This window comes from Protopterus annectens, chromosome 10.part0 (genome assembly GCF_019279795.1).
Source record: "Protopterus annectens isolate FY-2018-M chromosome 10.part0, PAN1.0, whole genome shotgun sequence".
In the NCBI taxonomy this organism is placed as follows: domain Eukaryota; kingdom Metazoa; phylum Chordata; order Ceratodontiformes; family Protopteridae; genus Protopterus; species Protopterus annectens.
The window spans coordinates 1,604,454,134-1,604,473,570 of NC_056744.1; positions in this window are offsets into that span (position 1 = coordinate 1,604,454,134).

Consider the following 19,437-nt stretch of genomic DNA (forward strand, 5'->3'; position numbering starts at 1 on the left):
TCATTCATAATTATTGGCCTATTCTTAGCACACACGATGATATTAAAACCCACATTCCAATTAACCCACATTTTGTTAGAAAGAGAAACACGAATCTAAAAGAGCTCTTGCAAGTTAAACCAGAGGCTCTATCAAACAGAAATAACAGGAAACCTGGCACATATCCATGTGGCAGTTGTAGACAATGCCACTCCATGTTAAATTCTGGTGATTTTTACCTTCCTTCTAAGAAATTTAGAGTCACTTCCACTAAATATTTTAACTGTGGATCAAAGAGTGTGGTGTATTTAGGTTTTTGTGTAACATGCGGTGGGTTTTATGTTGGCAAAACGGAGCGTGTTCTAAGGAGAAGAGTTTATGAACATTTTAATGATGTTGCAAACCACAAGGAAAGTAATGTTTTTTATAAACATTCTTTACTATGTGAGAACATGCATTTGAAATTTATGGTCCTTGAACAGATTACACCTGACATCAGGGGTGGTAGCTGGGAAACCAGACTTGAATACCGGGAATTAGTTTGGCTTAAATGAGAACATTAATATTAGCAGTGTTCTGAAGCTTAGACAGGCCCGCTTGTAAAGAATTTTTTGTTCGTTAAGATGCCCCAGTGTCTTTCACATGGTGGGCTCATCTAGTCAGATATAAGATTTTTTAGTTTTATTTTTACTAGTATGGACCTTTGGTTATTGGGTAGGGTTCTAAATGTTTAAGTTCCCTAGAATGAACATTTTTATTGCATTACTACATAATTTTTTCAAACTGGTATTACAGTTAAGAATTTATGGGTTCAGTGTAAAGCTAATCTAACACCCAACACATTCTAAGTCTTGTAGTTACATTTTGACAAGCAGATTGGATTTATTATTTGTTTTTAAAAAATAATTTTTTAATGGTATGCAAAGATTCTTTTTTAGTTTGGCATATTTTAAACAACTTTTACCATTGGTTTAAATGAATTCTGTAATTGTTGTTAATTTTACAACCTTAATAGGTTGTTATTTTAATCCACAATGTCATGTGATTTATTATGTGATTATTTAAAGCCTAGTGGTGAAGCATTTTGTAATTGCACCTTGAAAAAGCTCGGTATTTTACCGAGCGAAAGCGCTTGGTTTTATTTGTGATTTATTTTACTTTTTATCGAATAAAGGCTTGAATTATTAAGCTTTACAGTGACTTATTGCTACGAGTGCACTTGCACTATCTGGTTTCCGGGTCCTGTTTTGCCAGGCTTTTTTCGCTTCTGTGGTGGCATATACTATCCCCTGTTATAGCACATACTTGTTGGACCAACCAAGCCACTGACGTCGGCTGGTGAGGAGTATTTCTGTTCAAAGCCCTTATATAGCATCCCTTGTGGTGTATGCAGTGTTTGCCTTGTGACCTACAGCAGTACACACAAATACTACAAGCGTGACTATGCTCAACAATACATCACTACAAGATAACTGTTTCCACTATATGGACTGCGTGCACTTTAAATTCTACAGAATAGTACTACATAGACAGACATACTGACTGTTCTACATACCTTATTAGTAACCCGACGTATCGTTAACAGTTGATTCAATCCTTTTTGGTTTGCGTTTCAATGTTCTTGTAACGTTCCGCTGGTATACACGGATGGTTTGAATGTGTGATAACACATCCTTTTCTAGTTACATATTGGTAACATGTGGTATCCTGTCCACCAATTGCTGTTCCAAAGTAGTTAATTGGATGCACATCAGCTGTGCAGCTACTCCATTAGCCGATACTATGGCAACAGTGGTCTATAAGTAAGTACTCCTTTTAGGGGTTGTCCGTTTGCCTTACTTTCGAGGGAGATGGCCTAGATGTGTTATTACAATATATTTCAACAGCTATATGGAGACACACAGAGATATATTAGCTTCATGATTCCTGTGGACTGTGTGTAATGGCTAGACGATTAGTTCTACATGTGAGTACAGCTGTTATATTTCGGAACAGTGCTACGTATGCAGGGTTTGTTTGTACCTGATACTTCTGCAGATGTTTAAGTCTGGCAAGGATGTTTTGGCCAGCTCAAGGCCGTATGGCTATGCATGAACTGTTATGTGGTGTACAGTGTGCTCACCAGACATCCTTGATTTGATATACAAGTGTAGCATACTGTGCTGTTACTCACTAATTGCTAACACATCCCAGTGTATGCACAACTGTCTGAAACAGGATTAGTGCAAACAAACCCTATTACATCAACAGCTGTTCCATTGTATAACAGCCGCTATTTCACTTAGGGCCATGTTAGTGTGTCTCTGACAAGGTATGTTAAGGCTTCTGCAGATGTCGTACAGTGTGTGAATGATTTGTGATGTTATTACAGTTTATATTGTAATATGTTTGGGTGTTGGTGGGTATGCATAGCAAATGCAGGTGTGTAGGAACTGCTTTTATACATAATCGCTATGTGCGTGAGGCTTCCTTCCCTATTTGAACACCTATCCTTTTGTGGACTACTACAATGGTATTTGCAGGCTGATTCATTAAGGCACTGTTATGTGGTTCCTGTATAGCATGCAGGTGATGTTAGTCCTTGAATCCCTTCGGTAATACATCTGAATGTAATAACGTGTTGCTACATGATAGCTGTATATTTCTGTCATAGGAATTTAAAGTCATCGTAGTTGTGTTGGTGACTGACCCTCTTTGGCTAGGGTTGCCACCTTTTCATATGTCCATAGTGGGTCCTTTTCGGGACACCCATCTGATTTTACAGGCCGACACAAATCCACTGTCAGTACAAGGGATAGAACTTTCCTTTCTTGCCTAATTATAAGCTTATTATTGTAGCATTTTAGTAGCTTATCTGGTTTCCTGTACCATGTAGGTACTTTAGATACAGAAATAACTATTGTATGCAACTATTACAGTACATATGGGACATAATTATGTCCTACAATCCCAGGACATTTGCCACATTTAATATATTTGGTCAGGACACAACCGCCCAAAGAGGGAGTGTCCCTCACAAAGTGGAACAGGTGGTAACACTATCATTGGCTCATGTCCATAGCACATATTTGTAATGGTGTATAGGCATATACTCTCCATATCCTTTATTCATAAAAGTTGGTAGTGGCGGAATGTGTGATTGCTATGGTCTATGTTATACACATATGTGAACACTTCAACCACTGTATACAGGAGACCTACGGAATTCCGAAACCACAGTGTTCCAATGCACACAGTCCCGGGAACAGACTCCTATACCCCACATTACCGACATCAACTGTAACTTGCAAAGGTAACACGAACATGGAACACACACATGCACACACAGACACACTGTTACCCAACACATCCAAACAAACCATCCTACACTACATATGAGCAGGTGGCCAAGCCCCCCTACACACCCCATGTAGGTGTCTGTGCCCCACACACCACCCACTACTTTAATATTCTACATCCTAGGTCGCGCAAACAGATGCACAAAGCTAACCCACAACCACACATTACAGTCCCCCAACAACACACACCACACACAGAACACACACTTGCACACACTACAGCCCTAAGAAACACACGTACACACAGTAACCTACCCAAACCGCAACACCAGAAGCACTGACTAACTGTCCATTAACATTGTGAGATTACACCTCGCGCATCTGGTGTTTCGGTACTGTGTTCTTTTGGACCTTAAGCCTCGGGATTACGTGCGTCAGTATGTAAAGCAGTCGGTATGTGGTAGGTATCCTATTTATATGTACCTCCATGGTTATGCAGATGTTGTTAACCTATCTATATATCTACATATATATGTATATCCCCATATATAGACATATCTCTCTCTCTCTCTCTCTCTCTCTATATATATATATATATATATATATATATATATATATAACATACACCTTTCATTGTGTACATGCCGGTTTGTCCTATTTCAACACATTCCTACCTTTTGTGTTTTATCCTGTTAGTATACACGACTGCCATTGGTACATCTCAAGTAGCTTAGTGGTATGTTATTGTGATGAATGTGTACATGGTTGCACGTTTTAATCCTGGCAGTGATAGCTTACCTCTCAGAGCAGGCACTGGTAGTGCAAGGGTGATGAATGCACATTTCAGCGGTTGTGTGTTCCACATGTTTATTATTCTGTGGAGAACTACTTAAATATGCAAGCTGTGTTTAAGGTATACTATGTAACATGTACACATCTGTGAAGATTCCTGTCAGGGATACTCCCCATTATTTGGAAACACATCCCTGATTACATTATACAAAACCCCTCACTGACACTCCGGGGAATCCTTACAGAGTGGGTGGTGAACAGTAGCTACACCCCAGAGATCCCGCAAGTGGCTCTGCTCCACAGAGGGACAGTTAGTTGATTGATGGGGTGGTGACAGCAGACACATTTTGCCTATGCTTATGAGTGGCCTCGGCGGTTGGCCATGTACCTACATATGTATCTATGAACCTATACATACAGTATGGACACATGCTGATAGCTTAATATACTGTTCAGGTATTGACTTACCTTGTGCCAATGGAGGTTGTGTGTACAATAGTTGAGGGCTGCCTATGTAGGATGCACAAAGTAGACCACCTATACATGACAATTTACAGGTGGTCATGTGTGTGTGTGCCATCCATGTCTGCTGTGTGTGCAGGTGGAGATGGGTGTCAGTCCATGAGTGCCTACACTGTCAGTGTGTGTGCTATACGTTCCCTCTTTGCCAAGGCATAGGCATACTGGGCACGCCTCTGTCTGCCTACTGGGGCTAGCACAGGGTGTTCATGGTCTGAGCCCCCCTGTGCCTGTGGGTCCCTTGGCAATGGTGGTGGGCTGTAAGGGCCTTCACCATTCTGTCCCTGCTGCAGCTGTTTCCACAGGATCATATTGTGTAGCATGGCACATACTATAAAGATGTGGGCACACGTTCCTGGAGAGTACTGCAAGGCTCCACCAGATATGTCCAAGCAACTAACCGTGATTTCAGCATCCCAAACACGTGCTCTATGATGATTCTGGTTTCTGCGTGTGCCTCATTATGGCGTTCTTGCATGGCTGTGTGTGCTTTTCTGATGGGTGTCATCATCCACAGTTCCAGTGCATAGCCAGCATCCCCCACCAGGTGGCCATATGGGATGTTCCCCCTGGAAAATACCTGATACAGCTGTGAGGCATGCCAGATGTGGGAGTCGTGATAACTTCCAGGACTTCCGGCATACACATCCATGATAATGCCCTGGGCATTGCACATGACTTGGCAGTTGATGGAGGGGAATCCCTTGCAATTTATGTAGTGCCTACCCTGCTCACCGGGTGGTGACTTGATGTGTATATGCATGCAGTCTATTTCACCCAGTACCTCCGGGTAGTCCACCACATGGTGGAAGAGATGGATATTGCTGGCCAACTCCTCCTGCATTCGGGGGAAGTGTATGTGCTCATTGGCATGTGGTAACATGGCATCCAGGAACTGGTGGAGTACCCTGGATGCTGATGCCTGTGAAATCCCCATGATATCCCCAGTTGGCCTTTGAAAGGTACCTGTGGCTAGTATTCTCAAGCTTACACATACCTTTGTGTCCACTGGGATGGGTTCCCCTCTGTTACTTCTGGCTCTGAGGTGTGGCCGGCACAGCTCAACAAGTTGCTGTATGATGTCCCTGTCCACCCTGTAACGCTCTACTATCTCCAGATCATGTAGCCCCTGGTAGGTTACCCTGGGTCTGAACACTCGTCTCCTCCTCCGGTGCCTGAGATGGTTGTCAGCATCATCCTCCACACCACCGTCAGTCTCCAACACATACTGGTGAATCAAAGCTATGGCAGCCCCTAACATATACATATTAAAAGTTCCCCGTCTGTATACACCAATGGTGCAAAGTGTCTGGGAATACACAAGTGTGTGTAGGGCTTTCACAACTTATACTACTGTGCAATGGATGATGCTGGTGTAAATGGGTGTGTTTGTGCTATTCCAGCTGCAGGATATCTTAATTATTGGTTTTACAACAGGTACTGCTATTGTGGGGCCTTTGATTTTGACTTACGCTTGTCTGCCATGATTCATCTATTGCCCTTTACTTCTGTTTTCAACCATATTCACCTCCCATTGTTAGGCATGCATCCCGCTGCCACCTTTCTTGTTTTGTGCTTCCACAACCCAGGATTGTGTTGGGAAATGTGTTATGTAGCTGATCTACAGCAAGTTTGCTTTGTTCTGCTGTGACAGTTCTCTTTTCTTTGTTGTACGGCATCTCCCCTTTCATGTTCTGCAGGTAATTGCTATCAGCCTTGTTAGCTGTTGTCTATGGCCTACTGTGAGTTTCTAGGTGTTAATTACTCATTTGTACTCCAATTACCATGCTGCAGCATTTCCTTATTGTCTTCCCGTAACCTTCCTGTTTCACCTAAGTTGCGCGCCCAGTTTCTGGCTTTTGAGCGCGTTTTTGTCCACGTTCACATGTACTTTCGGTCACCTTGTGTGCTGTCAGCTAAGCTCACATGCACTTTCGGTCACCTTGTGTGCTGTCAGCTAAGCATAGCTATGGCTAGGTACACACCCCTATCCTGCGGCTTTGCTTAGCAACAGGAAACCTGAATTACCAATGCTCCAATGTGCTTACAGCTACGGCGGCACACCTCTCATGATGTCATGTTTACATCCAGGCCACTCCTCAGTGTTGTACCGCTGCACCGTGTGGTACATCCTTACGCTGGCGGGACATTTGCAGTTCAGTAATACTTGCCTCATTTGCATGGCATTGACTACTAATTCATAGTTACCGTGCCAAACACTGTCACAGACCCTTAGCAACCCTTGCTCCTTGGTTGTGGTGTAGCAAGCATACCATTGACTATTATGGCGAAATCATGATTTGTGTTACATTGCAGTTTTATGACATCTAAATATATTTTCCTTGTGTTCCCGTTTGTGCACCCATGCACTGTGGTTGTACTTTGCATTAGTGTGGCCATGACATTAAATATTATTTTTTATGTCTTGTGCATGTTTTTTATGCCATTGGCTGTATATTTAGCCATTGGCATATGTTAACACTGTACTATGTAAGTTTGGTCTGCTTTCATGGCTCCGATGTTCTATTTGAAAAAATGTAAACCTTTTTTTGGTTTACATTTCTGCATGCTTACGCTATGCCTGCACTACTTCATGACTCTCTATATACCTTCATTTGCATGCTACACTGCTGTACATAGGGTAATTAGCATACAAGCACCGAGAGCTGCACAGCTCTGACCTACGCTGGTAGTGCACGTGAAAACAGTTCTTACCTGAATCACTCGACGGCCATATCTGGTGCTAGATCACCGACGCTACTCCGGCGCATGGCGCAAGCTTCATGAATCCCGGAGCTAATGTTACCAGGTTGGTTGTGGACTTGCTGTTGTGGAGAGGGATAACTGTGGTTGTTCTCCAAGTTTCAGGTGCATAGCCCATGGAGAGGCTAAGGTTGAATAGATTTAGAAGAGTTTGGGGCTGTGTGACATTTGATACTTATAAGCAGAGCCTGGACTACAGTCAGGACTCATTGATCAAGTGTGTTGAGGGGGAAATTGAGGGAAGATAGGTTGTGTTTGGGAGATGTGATGTCTGAGCTAAATCTATCTGCAAGGACATTCACTATAGTTTCTGGTTTGGAATGGGATACACCATTTGAAATAGGTTTAGAGGAAAATAGATACTACGTCTGAGTTTCCTAATGTAAGTGAAGAAAGCCTTGTAGTTCTCTTTGGTATTGGAAGCCTTTCTAAGTTCATAACTAGCTTTTCGGCTTTGAACTCTATCTATATGCCTAAGTGTGTTACTTAATATATTTAAGTTGATTTTATTGTGTGGGAAATTAACTTTTTTTGCAAGGAGTTATGAGCTTTTTCTTTTTCCTGCAAAGATGACTTTATATGGGTCTTCAGCTATACTGGTAGTTTTTAAGTTTACTACTATTCTTGTGGTGGATGGAACAAGCCGCGGTGGTGCAGCGGTAGCATTGTTACCTCACAGCAAGAGGTTCTCCCATTCGATTCTCGGCTGGAGCACCTTCTGTGTGGAGTCTGCATGTCCTCCCCATGGTCGAGTGGTGTTCGAATGACATGCGTAGAATGGGCGTGCCTTCGTTGAAGGTTGGGCGTTGAGCTGGCACTTTGGCACCCGTAAAAAATCTACTGCCAGTCATTAGCGGACCAGAGTTCTGCTGTGGCGACCCCTAACCGGGAAAAGCAAGAAGGACAACAACAACTTGTGGTGGATGGAACAGCATCTTATATACTTTAATTTATAAAAGACTAGAGCTCAGAGGAGTATGCCAAGGCAATTGTAGCATCCTGAATTGGTTTATTTAATGGACTATGCCAGTTTTTTTCATCTAGGAAATCTGTTAAGTAATTCTAAGTTGGCTTTAGAATAATCCTAAATACTGTGGGTTTTATTATGGGTGCAAGAAGCATGTATTAAGGATGAAGGCAACAGGTGATCAGATCCTTCTAGAATGGTAGAGACGGTTAAGGTAGAACATGATGGGGAGAAGTTTGCAAGGACAAGATCAAGGAAGTTAACACCCCTGGTGGGGGTGGGGACAGTTTACACTAGGGAGTTGGCATTTATAAATTTAAAGAACCTCTGGGCTTATTTGTTGGAGGTAATAAAAGTTTGCCAGTTGACAGCAGTGAAATTAAAGTCTCCCATAAAAATGGTATTATGCTAATGGGTAGCTTATTAAGTTGATTTCAGAAATCAGTATGCTGTGTAGGGGACCTACCATTAGCAGTGATGTAGTAGACAGTTTTGTTAAGGTTAACTAGGACATTTAAATGTTTTTGGTTAGTATTATGCAGTATCTGCCACATGACAATGGGGTGCCTAATAAATATGGGCATGCCCCTGTAGTTTACAGTGGTTCTGAGTGCATGGTAGGTGCAATACCCTGATAAGTAGAGAGCTCTATAATTTTTCTGAAACCAGGTCTCAGTAATTAAAAAAATATGGATTTCTACAAGCGTGAGCTAAGTTTGAATATCTGATGTTTTTGTTTAATGTTATAGCATTAAGCAGAGTAACCCTGGTATTGTTCAAAACTGGAATTTGCAATGTGGATATGTTAATGTGTTGAACAGTGCCTAAAAGGGCAGGGGTGTGAGACAAAAGGTTCTAGCCAGTTTGCAAATGCTATGAGCTGAGAGGTGCTAGCCACCCTCAGCAATGCAGGAATGTCTGTTGATTATCTGGTCCTCAGGCAGACACACACTAAATCCCTGACATCAGTTAACAAAGCAATTATTACAGCCAATTATTTTAGGTTTGAATTTAGACATCATTCTTGGAGAATGAAGAATACTGCTCAACACCAGTGTTTTTCACAAGATCATTTATATCACTATGCATCTTCTTTAAGGCAAACTACATAATGTCATTCACTTCTGCATAAGCAGCTACAAGGTCACACTCATATTTTGTACAGTGAAGGTCCCGAAGACCCCTGCAGCATCCCTGATCCTTGTACTAGAAAGATAACTGACACTGTCTCCTTTTACAGGCTGGTAAATGTAGTATCAGTATGTCTTACCAAGGAATCATCGATTTGTCCTTAGGGACTCAAGCTTGCAGTCGTGGTGATTCTGTATTAATATATAAGGGTGTAAGTATAGGTGTGTCTGTAAATGGCTGAGGACTTCTACTTGGGTTCTTGGGAGGCTTAGACAAGGATTTCTTGACTCCCTCAGTATGGGTAGGTATAGTGGTGTGTGACTTCTTACTGATAGTGATGGGGGAGAGACATGCCTTCATGACAAGTAATTAGAATCACCTGTCGTAGGTAGAGTTGGAAGAATGTATGAATAGTGGGTTGTCTGTCAACATGAGGCAGTTCCTACACTGTCTCAGTATGCTCAATACCAACAGACTGGTTGAGTGAGAGATAACTTCAGCTCGTTTCTCTATGGTTATAAGTGATTTGTAGATCTAGTTAAATTAGGGTCCTGATGAGTGCAGAAATTGGAACCAGTATGTTAAGTTTATATAGTTATCAACAGGAGTTCTAGAAGGTGCATGGCTTCTTTCTTTAGGCATAGTAGATATATTGTGTTTGAAGATATGTGTTGCAAGTGGTAAAGGTAAGACTAGTTAAGTAAAGGTAAAAGTGAAGGATGGTTAGAGGTTGTTAATGGAAGGTACTAAGTTACAAGTTAGTATCATTAATGGTGGTGGTGGGATGTTAGGTTTAGTTTGTAAGATAAGGAAATGAAAATATGGGTCAGGTTAGGGCAATAATTAGAAATGAATGACAATGTAGCTAATGCTAAATGTGAGCAGTCTAGCAAAATGTTACTAACAGCAACAGCTGCTTGAGAGGAGGGAATTAACCATAACAGTACTGTTTAAGAGCTGGGCGGCCATGATGCTGCAGTGGTTAGTGTTGCTGCCTCACAGCAAGAGGTTCTCCAGTTTGATCCTCTGCTGGGGTGCCGTCTGTGTGAAGTCTGCATGTCCTCCCTGTGGTTGAGTGGGTTTCCTCCGGGTGCTTTGGTTTCATCCCAAAGACATGCTATGCTGTAGGTGGATTGGATACTCCAAATTGGCCCTAGGTGTGAGTGTGTGCATGTATATGCCTTCAGTGGAAGTTTGGGCACCTGGGGGGCAACTCGACAACGTAAAACTCCACCGCCGATCATGACAGGTGATCTGCTGTGGTGACCCCTAACCAGGAAAAGCCGAAAAAAGAAGAAGAAGTACTGTTTAAGAGCTAGTATTGTTTGGTTTTCAAGCCAAGTCTGTGAGTATAGACAGTCCAGTAACAAACAAGCAAGAGTCTAACAGCAACAATTACATACCAGGTACAAAGTGTGCTAGCAGAACATTGCAACAAAGCAGAGAATATCAGTTAAAAACAGATAACCTAATCCAATCAGGTTCGATCCTCGGCTGGGGTGCCTTCTGTGTGGAGTCTGCATGTCCTCCTGTGGTCGCGTGGGTTTCCTCTGGGTGCTCCGGTTTCCTCCCACATCCCAAAGACATGCTGTAGGTGGACTGGACACTAAATTGGCCCTAGGTGTGAGTGCATGCATGTGTGTGCCTTCTGTGGAAGGTTGGGTGCCGGGCTGGCATCTCAACACTGTAAAACTCCACTGCCAATCTTGAGCAGACAAGTGATCCGCTGTGGCAACCCCTAACTGGGAAAAAGCTGAAAGAAGAAGAATGAAATAGCAGTAAACTCAGAAATATCAGTAAAAGTGTAAAAGCTGTACATCAGCAGACAATTCAGCCAGAAGCACACGTGAAATAACATTCAGCTTGGCAAGATCTGTAAAAATGCAGAACCATGCAGTGTCAGAGAAAGATACAAAAAGTAAACATCCCAACAAAGAGTAGTATATATGTAAAGAAACTAGTTAATACTCAACCAGAAAAAAATGAATCTTTGTAGCTTCTTCCCTGATAAGGAAGTATCTTACCTAGTAATCAGTAGCTAATGGAGTAAAGTCAAACTTATATATATATATATATATATATATATATATATATATATATATATGGAAGGACTAGGGCTGATAGTACTGCATTAGAGCAGAATCTCTTTCTCCTTCCTACTTTCCTGTGTGTTATGGAAGTATGCATGGTCTTCGGCAGCTCATCAGAATAGAACACTAGCACAGATGTTTATTTATTTATGTAAATTTGTTAACGAGGTAGAGCATTGATCTCAAGTGGACCAATTTCATGTTCAGCCTAGGTGTGCAAAAGACACACACTGTTTACACAGGAGAACAACAAACAAAAAACAGCATTAAACCATTTTGGTTACATAACCTCCTAAATTGAAACAGGAGTAGGCCAAATAGGAGAAAAATCACAGAAACAGCCCACACCAGAACAGCAAGAGAAAGATGGTTCTATTCCTCTCACCAGGAATTATTCCAATTCAGTTTGGCCAGGCAGGCCCAGAGCTCACTTCAGGCAGACTAGTCTAAACTCATATGTAAAAAGGGGCTTGATTGTAGAATCTGTTCCGCCTTCCTTTTATCATGTGTATTGTGCAGAACACAGCTCAGCAGAATAAAATGCCAAATTGTGCAATGATCCTTTATTTATGGCTCAAAAGTTCCCATCGGCAGGAATGGTCCAGAAGAGAACATCTAGGAAGGATGGCAATGGCAACCCCAATGTACTAGAAACGGTTAACAGCAGCAGTCCCAAACCATTTCAAGTACACAGGTCCCCAAGTTCAATTCAGGTATGGTTCATAGGCTCAAAGATAGTTACTGAATTATTGGATGAAGAGCCATTTCAAGCATAGACAAGCTTATCCCAAATGTAACAAAATATTGTTGCCATGTGGCAATACCCCAGGGAATTTCAGAGTTATGATACAGGCTTGTACACATCAAGTGTTCACGGGCTGCCCTATCCATTAGGAACATATGTGCCAAAACAGGTGTAAATTTGCAATTTTTCATTCAATGGTCCAAATTACATTTGCTTCACAAGGATGGGAAGTTTGTTCCAGAGAAGTGATAATCTTTGAGACTCATACCTGTCCCTCCAAGAAGGTTAAATCCATAGAATGGGTATTTCTGATGCCATTTGATTTGTGGATGTGTAACAAATCCATCAGTGTGGGATCAGAGGATGCCTTCTAGGCTACATATAGATCACAGTGCTGCAGTCTGTAGGAGACCGAGTACAGGGATAGGGCTTTGAGGCAGTCTGCATAAGACTTTTTATTTACTCTCTGTATTGTTTTCATGAGTAAGTCTTTCAAACTGTTGCAAGTCTCTGGTCAGGTGCATGCCGAAGGCTGCGTTGTACTCAATGATTGGTATGATGAGAGCCAAGTACAGCGGGAGAATGACCTGGATGCCATGCTCTTACTTGTAGGTTACAACGTAGATTGATTTTATTACCACAGTAGAGACATGATGGTCACATGTCAGGTTAATGTCAATGTGCATTCCTAGATCCCTAACCACTGATTCTTTGTTTAGGGGGTGTGTGATGCCCCTTTCTCTGGGCAAGTAATCAAGAACCTCACAAACCATGCAAAAAAAACAGATAACCAGGCTGAAATGACGAAAAGACTCACAGAGATGGTGTATAAAATCTTTACTAGTGCTTCCCGGTACCTTGGCTCAACAACTTTTCAAAGGAATCATTTTTGCACCAAATGCAACAATTTTAAATACAAGTTGAGAGGCTAATTAACACAGCATCATTCAATTGCAAATAGTGTTAAGAATTAAACACTGCACATTAACCCTTTCTAAGAAGTATACACATACAACCCCCAATGCGCAAAATGCAAAAAATACAAAAGATGATTGATGAATGTAAGTATAAAACACCCAAGATATATGAAGTCTGTGCACACACATATGAATAAAAAACATACCAATGATTAATATCTCTACAATAGACTTCTGTGACCTTATTAGAGATGAATAAAAACATTTATAATGAAATAAAGACATAGTTACATATTGGTAAGGCTGATAACTGTTCTTAACACATGCCCTCAAGATACTGAAATATCAAAAACACATTCAACTATGTTGAAATCACCCTGAAATTCATTTCATAACAATTTAATATCAACTAAAATGTATCGTGTTATAATATATATGAAAAATGTTCTATATTAACAAACATTAATATTAAATTCCTGATTTAAACCCTTAGGAAATAGTGTACCAAAGTTAATAATAAACTTTGTCTCTAACTTTAGTAACCCACTGAGAAACTCCCCACCTTGTTTATTGAGAGGTTTGGCTAAAATGCTGAAAAACAAACTAATATCAGACCTAGCATGAGCTACCTGAAAATAATGTGCCACAGGATTTTCAACCCTGCCATGTTTATCACCCGAGTGTTCCATAATACAATTTTTTGCCACTCTCTTAGTTTGTCCTATGTACCACCTTGTGGGTTTGCACCCACAACCTATGATATAAACAACCCCACAGGACCGGCAATTGAACAAATCCATGGCCTTGAACTTTTTACCATTTATATAAATTCCATGTAAATTTCAAACTCTACTGCATATTTTACAATGTCCACATGAATAACAACCTGTTTGTCCCCAACTTTCCTCGACTTTCTTCATATTTAGTAGTCCCTTCAAATTTGAAAATCTACTCACATAACATTAAGTCAGAGAGATTAATGATTTTTAAGTCCGTCCGGTTGCCCTGGATGTACTCATCCACCATATACCTGGGTGAAATACACGCCTCTAGATTAACATTACAAATAGAGTCACAAACTGAATCAATACAACAACCATTAGTTCTTCCTTCTCCTGTTGTTGCCACCATACGGGACTTGCCTCCATTACGAACACTCCTGAATCTTCCCCTTCTTGTTTTACGTTGCCATGAGAAAATGGTGCCATTTTTGTAATCCCTAATGATTGAGTTTTTTTGTGACAGATGATGGAGAAATATCTTTTAGGCCCTTTAGTAAAGAGACAATTATTAACAATTTTTTATTAGCTGATAGCATGCATCACCCTCATTTATTGGTTTCACTCTCTTATGGTGAGTACAACCATATTTTTAATAATACCTGTGATAAGTATACTGTGAATTTCTGAAGGTTAGACATAAACTGTTGGAGAGAGGCTATGCTCCACATGTGCTTGACAAAGCTGAGAAGAGATGTGGGAATTCATCATCAATGACATGCAGTTCTTTTAATAACATGTGAGGTGGTTTTAGGGCAAAAGTTAAAGATGTGTTTAATGAAGATAGTGAGGAGAAAATATTCTTTGTTTCCAAGTATTCCCCCTTTTCCAAGAATATAAAGATGGTTGCAGCGAGGTTTTGGCCTATGGTTACTAATGAACCTACCCTGGGAGGTTTATTCCTAAAAAGAATAACATTCTCAGACAGTAGATTTTCAAATTTGAAGGAACTACTAAATATGAAGAAAGTCAAGGGAAGTTGGGGACAAACTTGTAAAGTATGCAGTAGAGTTTGAAATTTAGATAGAATTTATATAAATGGTAAAAAGTTCAAGGCCATGGATTTGTTCAATTGCCGGTCCTGTGGGGTTGTTTATATCATAGGTTGTGGGTGCAAACCCACAAGGTGGTACATAGGACAAACTAAGAGAGTGGCAAAAAATCGTATTATGGAACACTTGGGTGATAAACATGGCAGGGTTGAAAATCCTGTGGCACATCATTTTCAGGTAGCTCATGCTAGGTCTGATATTAGTTTGTTTTTCAGCATTTTGGCCAAACCTCTCAATAAACAAGGTGAGGAGTTTCTCACTGGGTTATTAAAGTTAGAGAAAAAGTTTATTATTAACTTTGGTACACTATTTCCTAAGGGTTTAAATCAGGAATTTAATATTAATGTTTGTTAATATAGAACACAATACATTTTAGTTAATATTAAATTAAGTTATGAAATGCATTTTGGGGTGATGTCTTCGTAGTTGAATGTGTTTTTGATATTTCAGTATCTTGAGGGCATGTGTTAAGAACAGTTATCAGCCTTATCAATATGTAACTATGTCTTTATTTCATTATAAATGTTTTTATGCATCTCTAATAAGGTCAAAAATTCTATTGTAGAGATATTAATCATTGGTATGTTTTTTATTCATATGTGTGTGCACAGACTTCATATATCTTGGGTGTTTTATACTTATATTCATCAATCATCTTTTGTATTTTTTGCATTTTGCACATTGGGGGTTGTATGTGTATACTTCTTAGAAAGGGTTAATGTGCAGTGTTTAATTCTTAACACTATTTGCAATTGAATGATAATGCGTTAATTAGCCTCTCAACTTGTATTTAAAGTTGTTGCATTTGGTGCAAACATTATTCCTTTGAAAGGCTGTTGAGCCGAGGTACCAGGAAGCACTAATAAAGATTTTATACACCATCTTTGTGAGTCATTTCATCATTTCAGCCTGGTTATCCATTTTTTTCACATGGTTTGTGAGGTTTTGGTGTTTTGTCAGTAATCAAGAAGCCTGAATCCTCACCACTGACACTGGTGAGGGACATTCATTTGGGACAAAGATAGATACACACAGTGTTTCCAGATGCGCCACTCTGTACCAAGCATAAATTCCCTTAAGAACACACAGGGTACACACTCAGTCTCTCTCTTTCCAGGCCCACAGTAAGACTCCCTACTGGCACAGCTATAGAGTCGAGTCTTCAGCCGAGTGTCCCAGGCCAAGTCCTCCACCACCCTCTCTTTGAAACCAGTGCTGTGTGTCCCTGCTCCAAGTAGGTGGCACATACATTCTTTGAGATTTGATTTGCACACACACACACACACACACACACACACACACACACACACACACACACACACACACACACACACACACACACACACACACACACCTGGGAAAGGCTAGCACAGATTTACTTGCTCTGCTACCCTTTGCCCAAGGTAGTAACACCGCCACCAGACACTCCAAAGCCAGCTACTCTAAGGCTCTTACAAGGGTACCCAATTATACTGAATAAAATTACTGCTAATGCAAATGGTGGTGTTTGGCAGATGCAGTAAGGCCTTCAGGAGTGTCAACAGTGTCACCAAATAAATATAAGTACTCTCAAAGTTTAAAATATTCTCTAAAGGACCAGCTGCAATGAAAAGTTTAAATATATTTAATAATAAAAGAACATGAAAATACTAAATATCTATTTATAACAAACATCAGCATTTCAATCACAGGAAATATTAAAAATAACACAAATACAGAAAAACAGTACTTAAATAACCTCAGTATATATTTCTGACTGATCTAAAGAATTACTGTTTCCTACTTACTTAATAAAGCAAGGCGAGATGAAGTTGGTGAGTGGTCTTGTCAGTTCCAAAGACAGACTGCTCTGAGACCTCTCCCATATCTAGTATTAAAACATCATTTCAGTGCTGGATTACAGAATGACATAACATACATCTGGTCATCTGACTTCTGGTTTACATACTACCCCCCCTTTACTAGAAACTGAACCAGAATCTCACACATATGTGTTACCGTACACACAGCTAGAGCTTTGGTAAGATGGGTTATAGCATCTGGAAGCCATAAAACCATTTCAACCCTTCCACCCTTCCAGGGTAGCAACTAGGTCACTGCTAAAGACAATACAGCAGGATTCCTAGTCCTTGTTTTCACAGGCATTTTGTCTCTGGCTGTAATCAGAAGTATAAGAGATAATCTTTATGGCCTAAACCAGGTAATTTAATTTCAAACTATTTTTCAAAGTTAGCAGGACTGAGATTAACCGCTTCACTTCCAGTAGCCTGTGTTACAATGTTAATTTCAATAGTTACAATACAGTCTGACATACACGTGTATTTCTTTTTCTGTCCAGCAGGACCCATTGTTGGTACATTTTTTAACACAAGCAACTTTACAAATACATTTTCAACACAAGCACCTGTACAAATCAGTTTGATATACAAATGGCATATAATTCTTTACAAAACTCCAGCTAGCTATGCTGGCATATGTTACATATCCACTGTCCTACTTCTCTTGGCATAGCTGACAATATGTTAAATCGTCACGGGTGTATTATAAATGTGGTAGGGTGGATGTCTTTACAAAGGGTGCTATTATGAATTTTTTGCATTCAATTTTAATCTATGGCTCTGGCACCAGTTGTTTGTATGTGTGAGGCCCTCTTGAAGGGTATCTGTGTTTTTAGGCATTTCAGTGACCACACATAGTTTGCTATTGTCTGCATACTTTGTCAGCCAGAGGTCCTTGATGTTTGCCTAAACTTCAGAGAGGCCCCAGCACTGATCCCTGTGAGGCTCTGCTAGTGGCTGGCCACTTTGTGGTGGTGGATTCCCATATGCTAACTTCTTGCACCCTAAAAGTGATCCAACTAGCTATACATCAGGTGAGATATATGTGTATGCCTGATTTTGTAAGTTTTTTACAATGGTTGAGTGAGGTATTATGTCAAATGCCTTGGCTAGGTCAAGGTAGGCAGTGTGCACTGTTTTACCCTCAGCCATAGTTTTAGTGACCTCCTCAAAGAAGTCCATCAGGTTAAATAGGTATGATATGCCTTTGACAAAATCAAACTGGATAGTCCAGTGTCTGTAGGTTTCTTATGTTGTTGTTTATCAGATCATAATAATTCTTTCTACAGCCTTGCATATGAGATAACTCAAACTTAAGGGTCTATAGTAACCTGGGTCTGTGGAAGCCCCCGCCCTCCTTGTGTAAAGGGATATCCACTGCAGTTTTTGATTCATTTGGCATGAAGGCTGACTGGAGGCTATGGTTAAATAGAGATTCTAGTGTAACTGTAATTACAACCTTGCCAGGTGGTACAGAGTGTGTAGCTGACATACGTACATCCTTTGATTTATTACTAATGGGTCTCCTGTCACTGAGTGTCAGAGGCACCTCCTCAAAGTATGCATTTTGCTCACTGGCCACACTACTGACACTTCCTCCATGGTTGTCTTCCCTTGACCACTCATAATAATGCAGTACAATATAAATTATACCGGAGCAGTGTCCAGTGGCACAGACACATTTTGGGACAGAGGTACCATGGCAAAGACTTCTCCAGATGTCTGGTATCCTGTTCTATGGAGCTTGAATGACAAATAAGTAGTGTAGTTAGTGTTATTTATATGCCACTACATGCCATGTATAACCAGCATACTACATATATGTATGTATCCTACCTAACACAGCACCTTAAAGGGGCATGGGAGGAGCTGGCCCTTGGATGACAACTGTTGGTGTGCATCTTTGGCAGAGAGGAATCATATACCTGTAATAGTGTTTCTTGGATTCAGCTGGCATAAGACACATTGCCAGTGTGTCTGTTCAGATCACTGAAACAAGATGTACATATTTTGAACAGAGGTGCAGTTAGTTATGACCATATAGTGTGTGCATATGCATAACAGTGCATATATCATCAGTAATATATAAACTACATGCGCGCGCACACACACACACGTGTGTGTGTGTGTGTGTGTGTGTGTGTGTGTATATATATATATATATATATATATATATATATATATATATTTATATAACACAGAGTGGCAGAAAGGACAGATGATTCACTTAATAAGCAAGCAAAAGTCCAAAAACACGTAAAGTAAACCAAAGCAATGTGGAGACTCTGCGTTAAAACAATAAATCTTTAATAAAACGTAAGCACTTTAACAGTGCCGAATATGCTGCTTCCTCAGATATTAAAAACATAAGAATGAAACTCCTAATAAATAGTTAATAAATAACACATGATCAAATCAATTATCCAAATAAAACAATCAGTTGTTATAACAACCAAATCATTCTCTCAAGCCCTTAAAGGTACATACCCCTAATGTTGCCAAGATGTATGAGTTCAAAACTTGGAATACACAAAAGACACAGGCGAGCACCCAAAACAGCTTACATAAAAGCTCTACTTTTAAGAAT